The sequence below is a fragment of the Heterocephalus glaber genome, unplaced genomic scaffold, assembly GCF_053883595.1.
Source record: "Heterocephalus glaber isolate CG9 unplaced genomic scaffold, H.glaber_assembly_v1.0 deba00001592, whole genome shotgun sequence".
NCBI lineage: Eukaryota > Metazoa > Chordata > Mammalia > Rodentia > Bathyergidae > Heterocephalus > Heterocephalus glaber.
This window is the reverse complement of record NW_028258367.1, coordinates 234,175-254,189: the sequence shown is the minus strand read 5'-3', so window position 1 is coordinate 254,189 and position 20,015 is coordinate 234,175. Positions and strand designations below refer to the sequence as shown.

At 44.2% G+C, this 20,015-nt stretch overlaps 1 protein-coding gene and 1 long non-coding RNA gene across 5 annotated transcripts in view; one reads left to right on the top strand and one right to left on the bottom strand.

Annotated features, from left to right (window-relative positions):
* The window catches only part of Synj2 (synaptojanin 2), a 105,589-nt gene that overhangs the window by 17,251 nt on the left and 68,323 nt on the right, over positions 1 to 20,015 (top strand). The window lies entirely within an intron of this gene.
* Positions 13,992 to 15,248, bottom strand: LOC110344346 (uncharacterized). The gene is made up of 3 exons (XR_002386859.2): positions 15,183 to 15,248; positions 14,835 to 14,913; positions 13,992 to 14,512 (listed from the first exon to the last, which is right to left on the bottom strand). It is a non-coding gene; the product is annotated as an uncharacterized LOC110344346 (long non-coding RNA).

Sequence of the window (20,015 nt, the reverse complement as noted above, 5' to 3'; positions counted from 1 at the left end):
ACCGCTTTTTCAGGGGGTGACTGTGGATGCCCCATTCATAGGTGACAGCCATCACAGTTCTCACAAGTGTTACAGCTATAGCTCATCCATTGGGAAAGGCCTATTTTAAAGGTGAAAAGAGGTGTTCTATTCACAGGTAAAAGAGGGCCATTTACAGGTAAAAGGAATGGCCCAGGCTTATTGTATCTTGGGAGAAAAGAAAAATAAATTTTAAACTGGGCTTGTGTCCTGACAGTTTTTATTTTTAAAATTATGATTTTTCTTGTCTCCTTTTTACCTATCTTTATTTCTTCTGTTCTACCTCACTCCACCCCACCCCACACAGACACTTTGATCCTTTATTTGTATTAAGGGATGCATAGGGGCAGAAGTTCTATTTTCTTGTAACTGCTACAGGCTGAAGAGGTACTTGGCCCTACCTAGCCTGGGAACAAAAGTCTCATTTGTTGTTTGGTAAACCATCATCTTTTGATAGTCTGGAAAGGAGGACAAGAAGGTTAGTAAGGTGTAGTTTAAGCTTTATCTTATTGTTTAACATGATTTGTTAAACAATCAGGAGCCAAAAATTAAAAGTAGAATCTTGGTAAATAGTGATTCTAAAAAGCTGTACAAGTCAGAAAAAAATTAGGCAGTGTTTGGGATGAACCTTTTATTTTTAATATTAACCTCTATTTAGGGCCGGGGATTTAGCTCAGTGGTTCCGGCGCCTGCCTGGAAAGCGCAACGTCCAGAGTTCGATCCCCGGTACCAAAAAAAAAAAAAAAAAATTAACCTCTATTTGTTTTGAAGTCTTTACCCAGATATAAGAAGTAGAGTTTAACAGGACACACATGTGTAAATACTGAATAGTTTCTCTAGTGTGAGAAACTGAAAGTGTAAATAAGGACTGAAAGGTATAATATAGATAATGTGAAATAGGAAGAAAAGGGGCAAAGGGGAAGGGGAAGTGGGAGGGCTAGGGGAAAGGATAGAAGGGAATGGAATTAATATGAGAAAATGAAAAAATGGAAACAAAGTCTTTGTAGATAGGGAAGGGTGGAGGGGTTGAAGGGAGGGCAGGGGAAGGGGGAAAAAATAAGAACCAAGAGAGTATGTAAAGGTGCAAATTTCCAGTGATGAATGTCATTATATTGTATACCTAAAATGTACCAATAAAAAAAAAAGTGGAGTTTAAGAGCATACACACTCCTGCCTGTTTTGTCAATAAGAAATCTAATATCCTTCTATTTTAATTATAACAATGAAGAAACACACTAAAGACATCTATGTTTTTGTGACCATTGGAGCATAAAATTTTTTACTATAGTGCTTAGAACCTGTATCTGGCCTCTATTTTGTATACTGGAAAACCTTTTATAGTGACTAGCTCTAGATAATATAAACATATAAAGTCTGGAGTAGATAACAGAAAGTTAGTTCATACCACAAAGGTAACAAAGCTTAGTAGCTGGAATATTTATGTTGTCATTTTTATTTTTGAGGCACACCTACACAAGAAACTAAATCTTTACGGGGGGGGGGTGCGGTAGTTGAAAATACATTAAAATGGGAATGGGACTCTACTAAGAGGCTGAAGGACAAAGTTTTGGAAGGGCTAGTGGAACTGGGCTACAGGCCAGAATGCTATAGGTGCCTGCCAGTAGGGGCTGGTGTAGTGTTCAGCACCCCTTTTACATCTAGCCTTTTTGTTTTAATATTGCTAATGAAGCCAGGAGATAGGGGCATCTAGGCAGATAGGGCACAGGTCCTAAATAGTTAAAGTAAACTAAAAGTCAGGGCTAAGTAAATTACCATATCAAAACAGACCAGCAGGGTCTAATAAAATGCAAGAGACAAAAGAACAGATGCTGGGCCAGGGATTTAGCTCAGTGGCACCCCGCCTGCCTCGAAAGTGCAAGGTCCTGAGTTCTATCCCTGGTACCAAAACAAACAAACAAAAACAGATCCTTAAACAAATAGGAGAGACCTTGGAGTAAGTAAAATACAAATGAAGCAGTTTGCACTCCGGACATCAAAGGCCTACCAGGAGCATCCTTGCTTTCTGTAATTTACACCGGCCCCCAAAACTATAAAAGCCCAATAAACTTGGGCCAGGGATTTAGCTCAGTGGTTTCACTGCCTGCTGCGCAAGTGCAAGGACCCTAGTTCGATCCCCAGTACCAAAAAAACCCCCCACAAAAAAAACCCCAATAAACTTAAACATCTACAGTGTCCACCTTACGGAACACCCCTCTCAGACTAGCAGAGAGCTTCTCTTTTATTCTTTCTACTGCACATTTGGCCATTCCCCACCACTTGTTGTTCGCTGTTTTGTTGACATCAATCTTCGTTGCCCCAAAACAGGCCCTGAGATCCCGTTACACTATTACTCTATATAAGTTTTGATTATACTTTCCTGCAGAGTGTTTAAGACCAAGTCAAAGTAAGACCTGTGTTAGTCAAAATCTTCCTTTCTTTCTGTATATGTCAAGGTCAGCAAAGGCTCCTCAGGGGCTACTTTTGGGGCCATGTGAGAAGCTTCTTAGCTCTAGTTTTTCTCCTCTTCCAATTGTGTCATCTGCCAGGATGAGTCACAGTCTTGCTTGACCTTATGGGTTTCTTTTTTTTTTTTTTTGGTACCGGGGATCGAACTTGGGTCCTTGCCTTTGTGCAGTAGGTGGCGAAACCACTGAGTTAAATCCCCACCTTTATGGGTTTCTTTTGAAAAAAGAGTAGGTTAGGGAAAGAAAAAAAATAGAGAAATTAACTGGGCTTGTCCTAAAACTATAGTTTTTAAATTTAAAATTATAATTTTCCTTCCCTCCTTTTTATCTCTTTCTAGTTCTTTTTTCCTATCTCAAGGCTAGGCAGTGTTGGAATACAAAGCATTTGCATGTATTTGATGTTTAGAGGTCTGTTGCCCACTGGTAGCGCTGCTTCCTTGAGGAAGGAGGTCTGTGGGAAGAAATGCACGTCCCCAATTAACAGGGTTGTTATGTCTTTTAGATCCTGAGGGATTTTTTTTGGAGTGAGTTTCCTGGAATGGAAAAAGGTATTGTAACCTTGGGTAACTTTATGTCCTGAAGCTGCAGTTTTGCCTAAAAATACAATTTTTAAATGACCATTTTTCTTGTCTCCTTTCAGCCTATCTTTATTTCTTTTCTCCTGCCTCAGGAGGGCTAGTACTGTGCTGCCCTAAGCAGGAGAAGCCGCTGCTAGGGGCTAGGCCCTCCATCCTCTTCCAGGCACCAGCTCCACCCTCCACTTATTTTTTTAAAATGCAAATTGCTATGCTGGATTTCCTCTTTTTAAGGAAAAAAAACTCAACTATAAACTCGGGCTAGTCCTGTACTCCATCTTTTTATCCCAGGAGCGACCTCCCTCTCAGGCCTGGTTACCTCTGCCCTGCAGTGCAGGGTCGGGGTGTGGAGAGTATGGGGAAGTCCCCCTGACCACAGATGGTTTTCTGGCTCTGCCTGCGAGACTCAGCTTCCCTCCTGTTTTCTTTAGCAGGGCTGTGACCTTAGCACAGCATTGTGGGAGGCAATAAATTTGCTTAGCTAATACTTTTTGTTGGTCTGTCTCCCCAGGGCTCTTGGTGGCCTAGGCTTTTTGGTGAAAGAGAGAGGCAAAAGGGAAGACAAACTTTGTCTTAGCAGCTGACAGCCTGGCCAATTGGCTTTTGTCTTGGAGCTCCACTTCTGTTTCAAATAGATGTTTTAATTTTCGCTTTGTTTAGCAACCCTCCCATAGCCTTTCTGTGCTTCAGGGAAACTGTTGTCTTGATGAAAAGCTGCTTCAGCTCCAAACTGATAACTCCAGAAGGAACAGCCACCAGCCAGTCTGCACTGAGTTCAGGATCAGCACAAGAAGGAAAGTTTGACCTTGGTCTGGACCAGTCCATCCTTTTTGAGACCCTAAAATACAAGAAGATGGTTTAACATCCTGCCTAAGAATGTGGCCGCAGATGGTACCCAGGCTTGAGCTGTCTGCAGTGTTCAATTGTCCTACTTATTTTCCTGGGCAGGGCTTTGCTGGCACATCCTTATGGCTTGTTAGTGTGGAAAATGTTAAAGAGAGAAGTGCATGCAGTGGTTTCTGACTGGAGCTGGACTGCTGCTTACTGTCCAGGAGCACAGCCTGGGGGTCCTGGTTTTTATCAGAGCAGACTTAGAAGCCACTGCTGGTCCTGTTTGCCCCCTAGCTCTGTCCTGAGAACCAAGAGTCCCCAGGCCACATTTGCTCTGCTTTGGGGCAGGTGTCCAGTCCTAGGAAGCTTCTCAAGCAAGCAGCTCTTTGTCCTCTACCCACCCCTGGACCCTGGAGGTCTTCCAGGATCTCCTCAAGTCTCTGCATGGCCCCTGTTCTTTATTTATAGTTCTTCTCAGTCCACATGGCTTTTAGCAATCAAGATTAGTTTTATCATAACACATGTTAACACAGATAACTTTTCTCAGGTTACCAGGAAGATAGGACTAAAAGTCAACCCATAGTCAAGCTCTTTTGCAGAAAGGGACTCCTGGTCTGTTATCACTGGACACACGCACACCAGTCTAAGCTACCTCCTGCCCCTGCCTGAGGCCATAGTCAGGTTTCTAGGTGGTTTGTTCTTTCTCTTTGTCAGATTTTCAAATACAGATCCTATCCTCATTCTTGGCACCTTCAGTCTCCATATTGGTGACCCTGCTAAAGACCTTGACCTCCCCTCCAACACTGAGTGTGTCATGCCCACACCCTTGACCCTCTGTCATCTGACTCACTCTTCATCTCCCAATGCCACCCCCACCCTCATTACTGAGGATTGAATCCAGGTCCTTAATGCCGAGTTACATTCCCAGCCCTTTTTATTTTTTATTTTGAGACAGAGTCATGCAAAATTCTCTAGGCTGGGGTCAAACTTGGGATCCTCCTGCTTAAGTCACATGTGCCAACACCTGCTCCAGCTCCATCGTGTGAGCCACCCATCCCTCTGTTCCCCACTCCCTGTGATCTTTGTCCTAACTTCTCGACCCCTTCAACCTGTCACCTCTCACAGCTCTCCTCCCCCCAGGTCTTCTCTTCAGGGCAGAGACCAGCCCTGCCTGGTACCCCCACCCGGATCCCACCTGCTATGTGAGACAGTGGTATAAGGAGGGCTAGTGAAGTGGGTGGTAAAAAGGATTTACCACTAGACAAGGAATGTAGAAAAGACAAGAGTTTATTTTGGCTCTGGGGACACTGCCAAGGGGGATGGCCAGGGGCTCCAGGAACCCTACAGTCAGAGTGAGAAATTTTTTTTTTTTTTCTTTAATGAGGTTTTGAGGATATAGAAAAAGGGTCCAGGCAGCAAATGTGATTATCTAAAGAATGTCTTTTCTGGGCCAGGGATTTATCTCAGTGGTGCTGCCACTTGCCTCCTAAGCGCAAGGTTCTGAGTTCGATCCCCAGTACCAAAAAAAAAAAAAAAAGAATGTCTTTTCCTGTATCATTTAGCACCTGGTAGATCTTTCAGAAGCACTTGTATTGTATTTGGTATTATGTTTACAGCTGCAATTTTGATCAAACCACTTCCTTGGGCATTTAGTTTTAGATAAGAAGATGGTAAGGAAGTCTGTACTGTCTTTGGACTCTTTGGGTGGAACGAATGGACCTAACATCAAAAGGTTTGTTACGGGGCATGGTGGTTTGGGACAGGCCTGTAATTCCAGCTCTTCGGAGTCTGAGGCAGGAGGGTCACAGAGAGTTCTAGGTCAGCCTGAGCTGCATAGAGAGTGCAAGGCCAGCCTACAAACTACAAACTACAAAGTGAAACCCTGTCTCCAATGTAAACAAACAAAAGGTTTATTGCTGTCTTAATGACTGGTCTATCTAAGACGTCTTTAACTGGAGTTCCTTTGTTGCCCAGTGCTTTAATCAGAGTTCTGTGGCTTTAACCAGAGTTCGCTGTTAAGGGTTTTAGCCCTTCTGTTCTCAGTGAGCAGCCACTGCACCACCCACTTGGCCAGACCTCATCCCTGGTTAACTCCGATTGCCCATGTCCTCCCTGCCTCTATGGCTGGGAGAGTCTTTACTATGCAGACACGTGGTGTCTTACATCCCTGGGGTCCATGTGGCTCTTCAGTTGCAGTACTGTGTTCTGTTCCCTCCCACCTTCCCTGATGGCACTTCCACACCTGCCCCTCCTCGCTGTGCCCTTCCTCCTCCATCCCATCTTTTAGCTGGTCCCTGGCTTCTCTCAAGGCACCCACCAGCCCCCTGCACCACCGCTGCCATCCCACATCTTCTCCTACATGCTGTCCCTCCCTTCCTGCTCACCATGCTGACTGCCATGTTTAAGACCAGCCTCATCCACTAGATCCCACAAGCCTACTCAGGAGAGATTCTGGCAGCTCACCACCATCCCTGTCCCCTTCCCATGTTGGTTCTGACCTCTCTTGGACCATTTTCTACCAGCACAGTGCACCTGTCAGGGATCCACTTCCCTATCCTGCTCTACACACACATATACACATGTATACACACACACACACACACACACCTGCATACTCACACATGCACACAGAATTCCTCTGCATTTTCTTCTGCTGCTCTGTTCAGGGTTTTGCCCTCCACTTTCCTGGAGCTGCTCCTCTGGGCCACCAGTGTCCCTCAGTGACCAGCTTAGTCATATGTGGGCACAGCAGCTGCCTCTGCCCTCCCAGCCACTCCGGGTTCCTGGACATGCCCTCTTCCTCCTGCCTTCAGGGCCTGTTGTAGTCAGCAGGATTTGGCAAGGGAATACATTAAATACAGGACACATAACTTATAAGATTATTTTATAAATACCCCAAAAGTCAAATGCAAAGAGTGCAAGAAATTAACCGCACACTAGAAACCCAAAGGATTCAACTGAGGGCCTAGATCCCAGCAGTTTCCCACACAAGTCCAGCCAAAGGTTTAGAGTCCAAGGCAGTGAACTCCTTGAGTCCAGCCAGTGGCCTAGAGCCCATGGCAATGTCTCATGCTTGTCCGTGTTGAGGATCTGCACCTGGAAGGCCTAAAGGCCAGTGGTGGAAGCCAGAAAATCTACACTGGTGAGATGGATTTGTGCCACCAAGCTGAGGGATTCACACTGGAGCCAGGAAGTGATGCTCACAGTAAAGATCAGAGCTCCCCTGATGAAAACAGCAGCCATTCCCAGGGACAGGTAGGCCCCAAGCTCCTCCTCCGGACGAGAACAGCCAAGTTTGCATTAGAAAAACCATCCAGCAAGCTTCTCCTAGAAAATCAACAGGCCAGGATCTTCCCCTCCAGTTCTCTTTTTATGGCTATTGGTAACAGTCTTCAGGTGGATCCTCCTCGCTGAGACTGCAGTGATTCAGTTCAGCTGGGTGTTACAAGTTGACCATTAGTCAATCCACCACAGGGCCCCATTCACATCTGAGTTTTCTTACTCTTCTTGGCCCTTCTCACTGTCCCTGACCTTCCAACACCCTGTGTCCAGAAGCCAGTGCCCTTCCCTGCTCAGGGGCTCTCCTCCAGCTCCACAATTTTAGACACTTCCTACTGGCCAGTGCCCAGTGGGACCTGGCTGGAATAGGTCTGTGTGCCTCTCACCACTTGGTGGCGTGGTGGCTATGTGATCCCCCACCCATCCTGCCATGGTATTATGGCTACTTTGTTTTTGAAACAGGCTCTCACCAAGTTGCCATGCTGGCCTTGAAGTTGCAGTCCTCTTGCTATAGCCTCACTATGGCTTCCCAGAGTGTTGAGATTACAGGCCTGTCCTACTAAGGCTGGAGGTTGCTGTGGTTTTTAACGTTCTTCTTTTTCTTTTTCTTCTCGGTACTGGGGATTGAACTCAGGACCTTGTGCTTTCCAGGCAGGCACAGTGCCACTGAGCTACATCCCCAGAGCCCTTGAGATGGGGTGGGTGGGAGTAGGGGGTGGTATAGCTCGGTGGTAGAACATTTGCCTGGAATAAGCAATGCCCTGGGTTCAGTACCCAGTACATACACGGATACGTGCATGCATGCATACATAGATATGTGAGTCTTATCTTTCAAAGCTTCGTACTGAAGTCTTATCTTTCAGACCTTACTGAAGTCTGCATCGATAGAATGATGCTGTGGCCGGGGTTTACTCAGAGGCATCTGGAACAGAGGTTTTCAGTCTCTGGCCTGTATCAGACTCCCCCAGGGCTTGTGACAGTGCACATTTTGGGCTCACACTCAGTGTGTCTGAGCTATAGGCCTGGATGGGGCCCAGTCATTTGTTTCCAGTGTTGATGCTGCTGGTATGAGGACCATATATATATAAATTTTTGTATTAAATTCTTTTATTGGTACATTGTAGGTATACAACACAATTACATTTCTCATTGGGAATTGTACCTTTACATAATGCACCTTGGTGCTCATTTTTTCCCCATTCCTAGCCCTCCCTTCACCCCCTCCACCCTTCCCTATTTACAAAGGCTTTATTTCCATTTTTTCCATTTCTCATCATTTTTCCTTTCCCTTCTTTCCTTTCCCCTGCCCCTCCCACTACCCCTACACCTTTGAACCTTTCCTTCCTATTTTACATTATCAATTATTCATTCTAATCATTGGTACATTTTAGGTATACAATATAATGACATTCATCATTGGAAATTTGCACCTTTACATAGTCTCTCTTGGTTCTTGTTTTTCACCCTTGAACAGCCCTCCCTTCAACCCCTCCAATCCTCCCTATTTACAAAGATTTTGTTCCTATTTTTCCATTTTCTCATATTAATCCCATTCCCTTCTACCCTTTCCCCTAGCCCTCCCACTTCCTTCCCCTTTGCCCCTTTTCTTCCTATTTCACATTACCTATTATACATTTAGTCCTTATTTACACTTTCAGTTTCTCACACCAAAGAAACTATTCAGTATTTACACGTGTGTCCTATTTATTTCACTTAAGAGTATTGCCTCAATGTGCATCCACTTAGCTATTAATGTGTCTAATTTCTCATTTTTTATGGCTGAGTAGTACTCCATTTTATGAAAAAACCACATTTTCTTTATCCAGTCTCCAGTTGATGGGCATTTGGGCTGTTTCCAAGTTTTAGCTATTACAAACTGTGCTGCTATGAACATGGGTGCACATATATCACTGTGGTATGATTCTTTTAATTCTTTGGGGAAGATCCCCAGCAGTGGAATAGTGGGGTCAAATAGGACTTCCAGTCCTAGTTCTTTGAGGTATCTCCATACTGATTTCCACAGTGGTTGCACCAGTCTACACTCCCACCAGCAGTGGAGCAGGGTTCCTCTTTCCCCACAGCCCCACCAGCATTTGTTATTGGTTGATTTCATGATAGCAGCCATTCTTTCTGGAGTGAAGTGGAATCTCAGTGTTGTTTTCATTTGCATCTCTCAAATAACCAGTGATGTTGAACATTTTTTCATGTATTTATTTGCTATTTCTATTTCTTTGTGTGAGAAATGTCTGTTCATTTCAGATGCCCATTTTTGGATTGGGTCTTTAAATTTGGGAGGTCTAATCTTTTTAAGTTCTTTATAGATTCGAGATAGTAGACCTTTGTCTGAGGAAGAGCAGGTGAAGATTTTTTCCCACATTGTGGGTTGTCTCTTCACACTGCTGGTGGTTTCTCTTGCTGTGCAGAAGCCTTTTAATAAGAAGAGATCCCACTTGTTGATTGTTTGTGCTAGTTCCCGGGCAACTGAGGTTTTGTTCATAAAATCTTTTCCTACACCGATGTCTTCAAGGGTTCTACCTAACCTCTGTTCCAACTGGCTCAGAGTTTCTATTTGAATATTTAGATCTTTAATCCATTTTGATTTTAGTTTAGTGCATGGTGAGAGATATAGGTCTAGTTATAATCTTTGGCAAGTTGAAGCCCAGTTTTTCCAGCACCATTTATTAAAGAGGCTATCTTTCCTCCAGTGAGGGTGTTTGGCTCCTTTGTTGAAGATGAGATGGCTGAGTGTGTCTGGCATTGTTTCTGCATCTTCTAATCTGTTCCACTGGTCCTCAAGTCTGTTTCTTTGCCAGTACCATGCTGTTTTTATCACAGTAGCTTTGTAGTATAGTTGCATGTTGGGGATTGTGATACCCCCTCCCATGTCTCTGTTACCTAGAATTGCTTTTGCTATTCTGGGTCTCTTCTTGCTCCAAATGAATTTTTGGATTGTTTTCTCGAGGTCTATGAAGTATGCTGCTGGGATCTCAATTGGAATTGCATTAAATCTGTATAGCAGTTTTGGAAGTATGGCCATTTTCACTCTATTAATCCTTCCTACCCAGGAGCAGGGGATGTCTGTCCATTTTCTGATATCATCTTCAATCTCTCTTTTCAGAGTGCCATAGTTTTCAGAGAAGAGGTCTTTGATTTCTTTTGTGAGGATGATTCCTAGGTATTTCAGTTTTTTGGATGCTATTGTGAAAGGAATTATTTGCCCTATTTCTCTCTCAGTGAGTCTGTCATTGGTGTAGAGGAAAGCTATTGATTTTTGTGTGTTGACCTTGTAACTAGCTACTTGACTGAATTTGGTTATTAAGTCTAGAAGACTTTGGGTGGAGTTCTTGGGGTCTTCTATATAGAGTATCATGTCATCTGCAAATAATGACAATTTGACTTCTTCATTTCCTGTCTTTATTCCTTTTATTTCTTTCTCTTGTCTAACTGTCATGGCTAATGTTTCCAGAACTATATTGAACAAGAGGGGTGATAGTGGACATCCTTGTCTTGTTCCTGATTTTAGTGTGAAGGATTTCAGTTTTTGACCATTTAGTATGATATTGGCTGTTGGTTTTTCATAGATGGCTTCTATCAGTTTGAGGTAGAGACCATCTATTCCAATTTTTTGTAGGGTTTTTATCCTAAATGCCTGTTAGATTTTGTCAAATGCTTTTTCTGCGTCTATGGAGATAATCATATGGTTTTTGTCCTTGGCTCCATTGATATAGTGTATTACATTAGTTGATTTTCATATATTGAACCATCCCTGCATCCCTGGGATGAATCCCACTTGATCAGGGTATATGATCTTCTTGATGATCTTCTGCATTCTGTTTGCCAGTATCTTATTAAGGATTTTTGCATCTATGTTCATTAGTGAGATTGGCCTATAGTTCTCTTTTTCAGTTGGGTCTTTCTCTGCTTTGGGGATCAAGGTGATGCTTGCTTCCAGGAATGAATTTGGGAGTATTGCTTCCCTTTCAATTTCATTAAAGAGTTTAAACAGTAGTGGCAGCAGTTCCTCTCTAAATGTCTTGTAGAATGCAGCAGTGAAGCCATCAGGGCCCGGGCTTTTCTTAGTTGATAAGTTTTCAATTACATTTTCAATTTCATTGGCTGATATTGGGTTGTTCTGAATTTTTAGGTCTTCTTCGTTCAACTTTGGTAATTCATATGTATCTAGAAATCTGTCCATTTCTTCTGTGTTGTCCACCTTATTGGCGTATAGGTTCTAGAAGTAGGTATTGATGATCCTCTGGATTTCTGCTGGGTCTGTTGTCATTTCACCCTTTTCATTCCTAATTGCATGGATTTGGGCCTTTTCTTTCCTTTTTCTGACAAGGTTGGCTAAAGGTTTGTCAATTTTGTTGATTCTTCCGAAGAACCAACTCTTGGCTTCATTGATTTTTTGTATCGTTCTCTTAGTCTCCATTGCATTGATTTCTCCTCTGATCTTTATAATTTCCTCCCTTGTATGAGCTTTGGGGTTGTCCTGCTCTTCTTTTTCTAGAAGCTTGAGGTTCAGCATCAGATTGTTTAATTGGGCTCGTTCTGTTTTCCTAATATGTGTATTCACTGCTATGAATTTCCCTCGTAAGACTGCTTTCATTGTGTCCCATAGATTCCGATATGTTGTATTGTCATTGTCATTTAATTGAAGGAACTGTCTGATTTCTTCTTTAATTTCCTCTGTGACCCATTGGTTATTCAGAAGTGTGTTGTTCAATTTCCATGTGTTTATGAAATTTTTTGAGTTTCTTTTGCTATGGATCTCCAATTTCATCACACTATGGTCTGATAATATACAGGGGATAACTTCAATTCCTTTGCGCTTACTTGAACATGTTCTATGTGTGAGTATGTGTTCTATTTTTGAGAATGACCCATGTGCATCTGAGAAGAATGTGTATTCTGATTGTGTGGGGTGGAAAACTCTGTAGACATCTGTTAAGTTCATTTGTTCCAGAGTTCGATTGAGTTCTAGTATTTCATTACTTATTTTTAGTCTAGTTGATCTATCTATTTGTGACAGTGGGGTGTTGAGGTCCCCCACTACAATTGTATTAGTGCATATATGACTTTTCATGTCCGTTAGTATTTGTTTTATATAGTTGGATGCACTAGTGTTTGGTGCATAGATATTTATGATTGTCATCTCTTCCTCTTGGATTCTTCCCTTTACAAGGATGTAGTGTCCTTCTTCGTCTCTCTTAATCAGTATTGGTTTGAAATCTACTTGATCTGCCAAGAGGATAGCTACTCCTGCTTTTTTTCGGGTTCCTGTCGCATGCAGTATTGTTTTCCACCCTTTAACTTTCAGTCTATGAGTTTCCTTTTGAATGAAGTGTGTTTCTTGTATGCAGCATATTGTTGGATTTTGCTTAACCCATTCTGCCAGTCTATTTCTTTTGATTGGTGAATTGAGACCATTAACGTTGATGGTTATAACTGAAATGTATTGACTTGTCATTGCCATGACTTTTTCTTTTTGTTGGGTTCTCCCCCTTTACATTTAATTTCTTGCCATGCCAGATGGGTTCATTCTGCTTTGCTTCCTGGGGTTGTGATCCTCAATGTCTGTTCCTAGGATATTGTGCAAAATTCTTTGGAGAGCTGGTTTGGTATTCATGAAGTTCCTAAGGTGCCCTTTGTCATGAAAGTATCTTATTTCTCCATCCATTTTGAAAGATCGTTTTGCAGGGTACATCAATCTGGGTTGGAGGTTGTTTTCTTTTAGGGCTTGGAATATGTCACTCCAAGCTCTTCCTGCCTTGATGGTTTCTGTTGAGAAGTCTGCTGTGATTCTGATGGGCTTTCCTTTGTATGTGATTTGTTTCTTTTCTCTGGCTGCTTGGAGAACTTTGTTCTTCTGTTGTGTTTCTGGAATCTTAACAATTATATGCCTATGTGTAGATTTTTTTTGATCAAGGCTATTTAGAGTCCTATATGCCTCACTTATCTGTATGTCAAGCTCTTTTCCCCTGCTTGGGAAGTTTTCTGCCATTATTTCTGTGAAGAGATTTTTTATGTCATCTGCACTTTCTCCTGTTTCTTCATTGAGCCCAATCAGTCTTATGTTATTCTTTTTTGCATCATCTAGCAGCTGCTGGATTGATTTCTCATGTTCCCTTATAATTTTGAAGCAATTTTTCTTTTCCTGGTCACTAATTGCAATCTTATCTTCTATATCTGAAATTCTGTCCTCACATTGGCTCATTCTGCTGTGTAGACTTTCATTGGAGTTTTTCATGTCCTGGAAATCTATTTGCGTCTGTTTTATGGATTCCATTTGTTTCTTATGTTGGGATTCCATCATGTTTGAGGACCATATTTTGAGACCCATTGATTTTTGGTGGGCTAGTAGGTGGGGACGTAAGTGAAAGTGGGTGGGGCAGGGCTGGCAGCAGGCAGAGCAGTTAGTACATGGTGATGTGGGCATGAAGGGTCTGTTGTACTTTTTTGGGAAATTTCAGAGTCAGAGAGAGAAAGAGAGACAGACACAGAGACAGAGACAGAGAGGCAGAGAGATTGAGAAGTCTGTCTCCAGAGTTTAACTGCTTCTTAGCGCTTCCATTGCTGTGCCCTGGTCCAAGTTAGCATCCTCTCTTGCCTAGATAGTCGTAGTGCCTCCCAATCGATCTTCTTGCTTTTCGTCTTGTCCCTCCAGGGCTCTCAGCAGCAGCCAGAATGATCTGCAGAACTCAGCAATGGCTGTCATCTCACTCAGAGTGAAACCACATATCTTTGCATGGCCTGTGAGGCTTCATACAATGTCTTAGTCTTTCCTCTGTGATGAACCTTCAGGCAGAATGGCCTCCTTGTTGGTCCTTGCACATTTCAGGAGTGCTTTTGCCACAGGACCTTTGCCTGTGCTCTCTGGGGCCTGTGGTGCTCTCTATCCATTAGTCATTTCTCTCACTTCCTTTAGCTCTGTAGTCAAATCTCTCCCTGGGGTGAGGTCTTTTCAGTCTCAATTATCTAAAATTCCACAGGCACAGCCCCCACTATTTATAACCCCTTTCCTTCTAACTTTTCTTCCTCGGCTCGTGTCACTGTCTGTGTTGTGCTTAATGATCTCAGCTGTCCACGCAGGCTCCCAGCAGGCTCCACCCCTTCCTCTGCCCCTCCTTGGCTGTGCCTGGACAGTGCAGCTTGGGCCTCCTACCCATCCAGGTCTGCCCTCACCTGCTGTCACTTGTCCATCCTCTGCTAATGTCCTTTCTTTGCCACTCTCTGCCAAATGCATGCTCTACTCCACTCTGGTGCAGATGATTTTTTGCCCGGTTCTCTACAGGGTCGCAGTGTCTAGAATGTGTGTCTACAATTGTTGTCCCGTGGGAAAGCCTACAGAAAATGAAACAAAAGGTATAGGAGGCAGGAATACTCTATCTATTTTCCAGACATTAAGTCAGGAGGGGCGGAATTTGCAAACAGGCAGCCAAATGCAGCCCACAGAGGTGTGCATACACCCACATGGCGCTAAAAATAAGTGAAGATTGGTTGCCAACACTGAAAAATCAGCAGTGTCCTACTTATTTTTGCAAACTGCAGCGTCGTAGGCCCTGTCTGCTGTGCCCACCTGATGGCTACTGGCAATAACTGTCCCTCCCCACTGCGAGAGAGTGTTCTTTGACCCCTCCCTCCAGGGGCTTCATTCATTCATTACCTGCCTGATGCTTGTCCATATCTGATTGTGACTTCCACTCTGGAGAGCAAAAAAGGATTTCTTCTTCCCTCAGACCTACCTGTGAAAATACAACGGTTGGGGCTAGCAGGATGTGGAGTGATGTCAGCCTGGTACTGGGAGGCCTGGCAATGGGAGGCCTGGCCTCAGGGAGTACAGCCATGGGCAGCAACACCAGCTAGGGCACTGCAGCTGAAGTGGGGTGGAGGAATGCATGGCAGGCCTGGGACAACTTGGGGACCAGGCATTGAGGATAGAGAAGCAGTTTATGGGGAGACTGTTTGTAGAGAATCCAGGCTTTACAAAGACTGGTTCACCAGATAAGGTTACCAAGTATCAGGGGCTGGTCTCTCCCCAAAAAGATTTGTTGAAGCCCTAGTCCTCAGTACTGCAAAATGGAACCTTATTAGGATACAAGAGTTTTTGCAGCTATGATGTTGCAGTGAGATCATATTGGAGTAGGGTGGGTCCCTAATCCAGCAGTGAGTGCTGTCCTTAGGAGATGGCATGTGAAGACAGAGGAAAATGGGGTGGAGATGGCAGTGTAATAAAAGAGGCAGAGTTTGGAGTGACAAAGCTACAAGCCAAGAAACCCCAAGGATCACCAGAGGACACTGGAAGCCAGAAGAGGCAAGGAAGGACCTGCCCCTGCAGGGCCAGAGGGAGGGGCCCTGTGGATACCTTGATTTCAGGTGTTTTTGGCCTCTGCACCTGTGAGAGAAAAAAGTTGTTGTTTCAAGCCTCTCAGTTTGTTTACAGTTTGTCTGTTCAGGATGGGAAAATAGTCCTTAACATTTGATTACCATATCTGCAAAGGTCCTGGCCTGTTTGGAGTTATCCCTGGTTTGTTTTTTAATCCCTGTTTTGAGTTGCTGGGGTTGTATAAGTTAGTGATAAAGCCGTTTTTATTAGAGAGTCAATAATTTACAGGAATAGAGTGGGATGAGTTGGACCTGCTGGTTTTGTTTGTTTTTTAAATATAAGGGTGAAAAGGGTTTTTTTTTTACCTGGTGTTTGTTTAATTTTCCTGGTGGCAGGGGGCATGGTGTCCAATGCCATCTGTGATCCCCCAGAGCCAGGGGTCATTTTAGTTTTCAAGGCTTCTCCTGGGGTCATTTTCCCACCTTGATGTGTGGACAGGACCACAAGGCTTTGTTTTGCAGTTTCCTGTCATTCTGTTTGATTTGCTGAGGTTTATTTGTGTAGTTGAGTGAATGCACAAAGCCTTCTTTGTTTTATGGCTAGCCAAGTGAGAACCAGATAACACTGCCATTTGAGGGTCTATGTGAAAGCTATGCAAAGGTGCTGGGATAGAAATAGATGTTGTTGGAGTCAGAATTACTTTGTTGTACTTATCAGCTGGTCTCCTGAGATGCCTGCCCACACCTGTACGCTGGGAAGGACTTGGCCATGTGCTTGGCCTGCAGAAAGAGAGGCTGGGATTTCACAGCCCTGGAGCAGGGAGCAGGCCCTTTCTCCAGGAGGATTTCATAGCACAGGATACAGTCCGATCATTGCCCTGGCCAGAGGACTGTCCTCATCTGGGTCAGTGTGCAGTGCCCTTAGCTTTCCTGAATGTGTGGGCAGAGAGGAGGAGGCCTGTGTGTCCCCAAAAGGTCCACATCTCAGTCCAGCTGCAGATGTTGTCATAGGAAATAATACTGGGGATAAAATATGAAATACATCTCCCAACCTGTTAACTGTGTGATACGCTGAGGTGTTGTTCTCTAGAAACCGAAGAATGAGTCCTAGGAACAATGGAGGTTAAGAGTAGGAAGGTGTTTATTGATAGGAAAGCTCCTGAGGGACAGGAGGGCTCCGGAGTGGGTGGCTGAGGACCCCACTTTACAGAGAAGTTTTACAGGGTGAACCCACAGCCATGAACATCCAGTAAGGTTACAAGTATAGTCATTTAGGTGATGGTGGTCCAATTGGAAAACAGGTCATTTAACAAGCTTGGATGGAAAGAACAAAGATTCTCCTAGGAAGTGGTGGGTCCAGAGGTCCTGGTCACCCACCGGGGTGGTTGGTGTCTATCTAGACTTCATTAGGCCCAGTGTTTGTTCTTTGAGGAAGTATGCAGGTCTGGTCATCTTGTCTTTATCTTGAGGCCTAGTTTTCAGCTGATGTGTCTCCAGTCACCGCTGTGGTTGTGTTTCACCTTTGTCCTGACCCTCTGGAGGTCCTATCCCTATCTGACTGCCTATAATATTTCTACCTAGCTCATCTATCTATAATAATATGATCAGATTGAGGATTGAGATGGGGAGATCATGATGGACCACCTGGGCGGGTCCATTGTACTCACAAGGGCCCTTAAAAGATGGAAGAGAGAAGCAGGAGAGAGAGAATGAGATGTGAAGATGGAAGCAGAGATCAGTGCTGCAGTTGCTGAACTGGAAGGGGGAGGAAGTGGCTGAGAGGTAAGGAATATAGTAGTGGACCCTAGGTGTTAGAAAAGACAAGGAAGTTCACCTCTCTCCAACACATCTCCAGAGGGAGTTCGGACTTGCAAACATCTTCATTTAAGCACCAGAACAGATTCCAACCTGCAGAATTGAAAGATCATAAATTTGTGTGTTTGTAAACCATGCAGAGTGGTTGTTACAGCTGTGATAGGAGGCTAGTACATCATCTCACCAGCCACCCCTCCAGCTGCACTAGGTTGGTGGAAAAAGTGGAATTGTGGCTTTCCAGACCTTGTCTAAGGGACTCTGAGACCCTAATTTTGTAGGTGCTTTGTTTGTTGTAAGTAACCCTCAATGCTAGCAAAGTCTGCTTAGCTCTCAGTTCTGGGGCTTCTGGCTTCTCATAGAGATTTTATGATTTCATTTGATCCCCGGTACCAGAAAAACAACCAAACAAAAGAGATTTTATGATTTCATTAACAATCTTGAAGGTTACTCTGCCCTCTCCCTCAAAAAAAAAAAAAAATCCCAGTCAAGATTTGGGAGCAAATTAATTTATTAAGGTTGTTATTAGCTTTTTTGAAGTCATTAATGTCAGGCTTGATCTGGCCATGACCTGGTTAATAAATATGTTGTTTAATTCCAAGCTACAGTTTTAGCAGATGCGAAAAACCACAGCCCACAACAAAAACATGCTGCTCCTTCAGGTGGCTAAAGATCAGATGTAAGCCATGCCATCTCCTCCTGGATACAGGCTGTGCTGTCTCAGGGCAGCCAGAACACAGAACAGGATGTTATACAAAAGAGATAGGACAATAAAGCACAGCACAGCATCTTCCCGGCACCAAGTCACCTGATAACATCCATACATTTGCCTTGACTGCTGCATGGACCCCAACCACAAATATTTGCTCTGACCCATGTACATGACAGACCACTTCCCAGTCCCCTGTAAAGCTCTCTGCTTTTTCTTTGTTTGCCACTGACTCCTTTCTCACCCTCAGTTGACTTGCACCCACGTGAATAAAGTCTGTGCCTCGGTTGCCTTCCACTAGCCTGCTTGGATGGTCTCATTCCTCCAGCATTTGTCACAATTAACTTGAGACTTTGTTGAAAACCATGGATCCTAGCTTGATAAAAATTACATAACAAAAATGCATACAATTTTAGAGATTATATAGATTTCTTCCAGAGCTGTCTCTTGAAGACCCTGTAGCTGCTAGGGACTTCTTCTGTCACCCTGTGTAAACAGCCATACAAAGCAAATGGCTCCTTTCCTAGCAAGGCTCCTACTGGGCTTTGCAGAGCTCTTCTACCAGGCTCAGAGGATCCTCAGTGTTTGTGCCCCCATATTTGTAAATTCATCTACTCTCTAACATGTGTTTGTAACCCCAGGATCTAGACTCACAGCATTTTCATGGGCATTTGTGGACATGGGCAGAGTGGCAAAAATTTGTGTTGCCCAATGCACATGTTCCAGCTGAGACTGAGAAAATTGACACTCTGCCTTGTGTCTCATACTGTAAGATTTCTTTAGTGCCACATTTTGTGCATTTCTGTCACCAATAAAAATGGCCCCCAAGCAGAGTGCTGAAGTGTGATCTAGCATTTCTACATGCAAGAAGGCCGTTTTGTGTCTTAAAGGGAGAACATTTGTGTTTGATAAGCTTCGTTCTATTTTGAGTCAGTGTGCTATTGGCCATGAGTTCATTGTGAATCAAGCAACAGTCATCGATAAGCCTTCTTTAAACAGAAACACACATGAAACTAGGTTATGTATTGTCCAGTTGATGGAAATCTTGACCAGAGGCTCTCAGGGACCAAACCCTGTATGTCCTCCAGGCATGGGGCTTCCATAGTCACTGGTGACTTTGTAGAAGAGAACTACTGCAAATAACAAGACACAAGTGTTTTTGCAAATTGTTGGTCTTTCCAGATCTGCTGGTAACCAGCCTTTCTCTTTAAACCACGTCTTAACTGCAGTCCTTCCTGGAGAAATGGAGGAGTGGTCCCTGGCCTCGTGGTCTGCCCCGCCAGCCACCAGCCAGCTGCCAGCCATGTTCGAGCCTCAGCCTGAACAGATGTGTCCTGTTTGCTGGGGGGTGGCAGGCCCTGCTGTCACAGCCAGGTTCCTGCCCACTGCCTCCTATGCCAGCTAGAGAAGACAGAGCACGGTACACACAGGCTGTGGAGCAGGGAGCTCTGGGCCACCAGGGCTCACTGGGGCTTATGGTGGGAAGACGGGACTCTGACACTGTGTTTCCAACCCGTTGGGATGTGTATAGTCTGATGAGTATAGGAGCACTGTAGAGGGACACTGGAGAAGAACAGAAAATCAGGTCTGTCCTAGACAGTGTGGGACAGTGGCTCTTCTAAGCTGGAATGTCAGGACAGGTAATGGCTACAACTAGGCTCACCCTTTAAAATGCTTGTTGGCGCTCTCTGTGCTCATCGCTCTGGGTGGGCATCTGCAGAGACAGCAAGAGGGGATGAGAGCCAGAGAGTTTTCAGTGCATCTGCTCCCGGGCCTGGGCAGGAGGGCCTGCTGTCTTCTGTAATTTCTTCTCCTTTTAACATTGCATGTGGGATCTCAGTTCCTTGTCGGAATTCCTGAACTCCAGGAGCCAGGCAGTCTCGGGAAGACTCCTTTCTGAGCCTTGGGAGGACCAGGCAGAGAAGGAGCCAGCTGTTTCTTTTCTCACCTGTTTCATCCATGTTTGTGTGATGATGCAGAAACGCCTCCCGCCAGCTCAGG